At 34.2% G+C, this 5586-nt stretch overlaps 1 long non-coding RNA gene across 1 annotated transcript; it reads right to left on the reverse strand.

Moving 5' to 3' along the window:
- Nucleotides 1-362: 362 nt before the first annotated feature.
- Nucleotides 363-3401, reverse strand: LOC128163728 (uncharacterized). Its single transcript, XR_008240853.1, has 3 exons — nt 2455-3401; nt 1433-2229; nt 363-917 (listed from the first exon to the last, which is right to left on the reverse strand). It is a non-coding gene; the product is annotated as an uncharacterized LOC128163728 (long non-coding RNA).
- Between the last annotated feature and the right edge of the window lie 2185 nt (nt 3402-5586).

Here is a 5586-nt window from a genome sequence, read left to right on the forward strand (position 1 = left end):
TTCATGAATTATCAGAAATCAAAATCCTAGCAATATGCACATTTCTGATATATGTGCAATTGATCTGCAAAAGTACATCTTCCTATTTTGAAAACTTTTGAAGGAGTTATCCGTACAATGAGGGTACCCTATATGCAATATTTTGCAACAAAATGACTAAGTTCAGAAGCTTGTACTTTTCCATAAATTATCAGAAATCAAAATCGTAGCAATATGCACGCCTCTGATATATGTACAATTGATCTGCAAAAGAACAACTTCTTATCTTGAGAACTGTAGGAGGAGTTATTCGTACAATGAGGGTACCCTATATGCAATATTTTGCCAAAAAATGACGGAAGTTCAAAAGCTGGTATTTTTCATTAATTATCAGAAATCAAAATCAAAGCAATATGCACACCTCTGATATATGTGCAATTGATCTGCAAAAGAACATCTTCCTATCTTGAAAACTGTAGGAGGAGTTATCTGTACAATGAGGATACCCTTTTGGCAGCCGCCCACCTGCCATTTTCACCATTTTATGGTCTCGAGTCCTTTTACTTGTCAGATGTTTACCTCCTATGTCCGATTATATCCGATCTTGTTTTCTTGATACGGGAGCTTTTCGTTTTTTCTATTGGTCAACTTGAGAATTTTTGAATATGGATAATTTGTATTACATTAAAACTAACAAAATATTAGGCTTACAGCAGTATAGTATTACGTTAAAAAATAGCGTGCATAACTGTGTGCCTGGAATACACGTAAATGCAAACTGTTGTAGACACATAGTGAATATTATGTGTATAATTATGTATTTGCATGGAGCTTAGTTATTGTCTTTTAATCAGTACTCCTGTCGTTGTTTAGGTTGTACATGTATAAATGAAAAATTCTTGAACGATGTGGAGTCTCCGGGTTATTTCATCCTCATTCTAAAAAACAAAAACATTCAATACATAATGAAATGTTTCATCTGCATATATAGAATAATTTTCTTTGATAGGAGTGTTGATATTAAATGTATATATTGATTATTACCAAAACCCACAAATTCTATACTGCTTTTCAAATTCAATCATTAAATCCTTTATATTGATAGGTAACTCAGCCTAGTAACTGTAACAAAATGTCTTATTCTCTGACTTATTAAAATTGTTAGCAAAGCATGTATTTTGACCCATTATATGAAAAAATAAGCATATGCATCTTGTGAGTTAAATTGACAAGTGTACTGGTATATACAAAATTTAATTTATTTGGTTATCAAGTTTCCGTCTGTATAGACCTAACATAACAGCAGGCTTGGCCAAGATTGCTCTCGGCAGCAAGATAATTGTCGGTGAAGCCATTGTTTGGCATCCTGAGTTTTTCTAAAGAAATTCTGCTTCTCACCATGGATCGTAGAAGCTTATACCTCCACAATTGATTCATTTAATGTATCTCTTACTTTGATTGTTGTGCTTGGCGTAGAATGAAACTCATTCTTTTTCTTGTAAGAGGTCACCTGTAAGCATGTGGCCTCAATGCTTGACCGAACTGCAGGGTAAAGGAATGACTTCGATCCCCATAGCTTAATGGCAACATCGCCCCCTTGATCAAGTCTTACTACTCTGTGCGAAGAGGTTTTTGATTTGAAGACATCAGAGACCTGAAATACAATCATCACTAAAACAATTAATGTATACTATCAATATCCATCAATTATAAACAAGAAAAATGTTTATTTAGACCAATGAAGTTAATCAATGTCAGAGAGTTGATGTTATTTTGCAGTTATGGATTTCAGATGTGTTAAAATATGATGTTAGGATAATTAAAAAGTTTATGCAGCCAAAATAAATTACAAGCTGTTATTTGGTTTATGTTCATTGTCAAAAAACATAACAGTAAACATTAAAAAAGAATTATTGTCTCTGCAACATTGTGCTTAAACCAATCTGGAGTTGTATAAAAAGTACTAGGGTCAGTGTGTAAAAGTAGGGTTACTCAGGTTACTGGAAACACAGATTTTGTTTGAGTGAACAAGGTTCTGTATCTTTTTATTGTATTCTTTTTAGACATACTGTTTGAGGAACTTCAAGTCTGATTTTCCATATGAATAGCCCCTCTGACTGTAACTCTTGAGCCGTCTGTCATCTCCAAGGCATCACCATTGGAAATGGCACGAAGAAAAGGAAACGACTTTATTTCTTCCTCCCATTTCTTAGTAAGTACATCCTTATTTGTGTCTGTGAGCTGTTTGAGCTGTAAGAAGAAAGAAGTATTAAAACTTTTGGTAAAATCTGTGGCTTGAATATATTTTATATTTTTTGAATTGCACCCCAGTTAGTTTACTATTCAAAATCTCTTTTCTTATTAAATTCAAATGATTTAGCTGGACCTGAAACTAACAGTTTACTGGGTTTGAGATCCCAATAGTATTAAGGCATTGTGTATAGTATGTTTGGAGACAAATTTATTTTTTCTTACTGGCAATAATGAAAAGCCGTTCTTTGGTATTTGCTGACAGCACAGCCTCTCGATGTCAGTAGGCATCTCTCTACAATGTGCTCACGTGTACCAAGATGGTGCATCACCTGGTGGTGGGTGGTACCATGCTGTGAGGTTTGCCCTGACGATTCTTGCATATTGTCAAAACACCATTGATGGGTTAACTGTATTCGGCGCGTCCGTGCGCTCGCGCAACAGATTTTGTTTGTAAATTCGATTATCGATTATACGATATTATTTTCATCGGGCACGATGTTTCACTCTGCCAGATTGAGTAGTGAACAACGATGGTAATTGATGCACAAAGTAATAAATAATCCTGATATCAATGAGTTTGATTTAAATGAGACACTTCGTGTTTTTTCAATAGAAATAAATTGGAAACATTTAGTATATGAGAATGTAGAGGTGATAAATATATGAGAGAAAAATCTAAAAATGTTTTTATACTGCCGTGAATTCTGTTTGTGTGATGTGTTCGTAATAATACAATTGTACGTTATTTTGTCATCAATCTTCATGTTATTTTCATATTATGCTAAATACCACTAGAAATCAGCTTTATTTTTTCTCGAGAGTATTGGGGAGAGGGAAGCACAAGCAGCTGGATGATGTTAAAAATATTTCTTGCGATAATGAGATAATTCTCTGTGCTAAAATAATTATTATTGTATTATAGAAAATTATCATATTTCTAAAATAAATATTACAATGTCAGACATATGTGCCCTGGACCACCATCCACGCGGTGAAATTGGTACCCTGGATAAGTATTCATTAATCATGTAATAAGGTACGGGTTCAAGGCTGAGAGGGAAACATATTATTTGGTTATCCTGTGCGCATTTGTATAGTAGTACCTTGTATGATTAAAATTGGCAAGAAGTTCTCACTTGATAAAATAATAACAATATATCGGGAATAGGTGCGGGAGAAAATTTGTAGTTAAAGAAAATATCTGTACAAGGCATGGGCCTTCTTGTCATTAACCTTCGATATCATTGCTCAGACGACGATTAGCCGTTAAGGTCTTTCGATTGTCGTGTGACGTCATTGTGAGCATTCCGGAATATTTTACCGTTATCGGTTATAATAATAGTGTGTTGTGGTGCATAGTTTTGCCAATATTTCTTGATTTATACTTGTGTTTAACACATTTTAAGCTATGTAAAGTGAAATGACACCAATGTTTAACAATTCATAGAGCGTAGTTTGAGTTGAAATCGCTGAATTCAATGAAAAACTGATAAAACCGTATATAGGCAAACTTGACAGAGACCACATATCATAATTTTTTACCTGGCAAGGTAAACATTTCTTTGCAGATTTCGATAGGATATATAATGAATTACAAATGTACCAATTTTCAGTGAGTTTGAACCATTATTTCAAAAGGTATAGACGTTTTGTGTTGCTAAACTGTACTTATTCATGGTTGAAAAATCGTATCAAAATGCACTGTAAATGTGATAGCTTTCATACTGGCAATTTTTAAATGGCCTTAAAATGTTAAAATACTTAAAATAAAGGATGGCGATTAATTTCTTTTAAAAATTGCTTTATTATAACGAAATTAGTTAAAATAAATGTGATGTTTGATAAGAGAGCAGTCGTTGCTATAACTGTCCTGATAGTGTACCTGTGTTAGCTCCTACAGCATGAACAAAATATTTGCAACATACCAATATTTAACTTCAATTTGATTGTTTGCATATTGATCATCAAATTTAAACAAAAATTACACAGATTAAACCATAAAAACATCGAGGGTGGAGAAACCTTACATGTAACATATATTTGATATCATTCACTCTAAAGGCAGTATGAAAAAAGCTTGCGATTACATCACTAAGTATTGTAATACATGTAAATTTACATACTGGACGACCCCATTTATAATGTTTAGGTCAGTTGGGCTATTGACTCAACGAGTCCAATTTCTAGACGGTTATATATTCTAAGTTGGTATTAATAAATACGGACAGTACGGTTTGTAAAACACCGATACCCTATTTGGCATCAGAGACATAAAAACATGTGTGTTTATGTTATTTATGTCTCTGTTGGCATTTAATGCCAAGATAAGTCTTACAAAAGTAGACTGGACTTCAGGATCAATGTTATATTAAAGATTTTTAGCTCAACTGAGCCAAAGGCTCAAGTGAGCTTTTCTGATCACAATTTGTCCGTTGTCTGTCGTCGTTGTCGTTGTTAACTTTTCACATTTTCATCTTCTTCTCAAGAACCACTGGACAGATTTCAACCAAATTTAGCACAAATCACCACTAGGTGAAGGGGATTCAAGTTTGTTCAAATGAAGTGCCACGCCCTTTTTAAAGGGGAGATAATTGAGAATTATTAAAAATTTGTTGGTATTTTTAAAAAATCTTCTTCTCAAAAACTATTCAGCCGGAAAAGCTTAAACTTGTGTGGAAGCATCCTCAGGTAGTGTAGATTCAAGTTTGTTCAAATCATGGTCCCCGGGGGTAGGGAGGGGCCACAAGAGGGGGATCAAGTTTGACATAGGAATATATTGAAAAAATCTTTAAAAATCTTCTTCTCAAAAACTATCAGGCCAGAAAAGCTCAAATTAAAATGGGAGCATCCTCAGGTAGTGTAGATTCAAGTTTGTTCAAATCATGGTTCCTGGGGGTAGGGTGGGGCCACAATTGGGGGATCAAGTTTTAAATAGGAATATAAAGAGAAAATCTTTAAAAATCTTCTTCTCAAAAACTATTAGGCCAGAAAAGCTCAAATTAAGTTGGAAGCATGCTCAGGAAGTGTAGGTTTAAGTTTGTTCAAATCATTGTCCCCGGGGGTAGGATGGGGCTACAATTGAGGGATCAAGTTTTACATAGGAATATATAGAGAAAATCTTTAAAAATCTTCTTCCCAAAAACTATAAGGCCGGGAAAGCTCAACTTTGAGTGGAAGCATCGTCAGGTAGTGTAGATTTAAGTTTGTTAAAATCATGGTCCCCAGGGGTAGGGTGGGGCCACAATAGGGGTATCATGTTTTAAATAGGAATATATAGAGAAAATCTTTAAAAATCCTTTTCTCAAAAACTATTTGGCCAGAAAAGCTCAAATTAAAATGGAAGCATCCTCAGGT

This window comes from Crassostrea angulata, chromosome 1 (assembly GCF_025612915.1).
Source record: "Crassostrea angulata isolate pt1a10 chromosome 1, ASM2561291v2, whole genome shotgun sequence".
Classification (NCBI taxonomy): domain Eukaryota; kingdom Metazoa; phylum Mollusca; class Bivalvia; order Ostreida; family Ostreidae; genus Magallana; species Magallana angulata.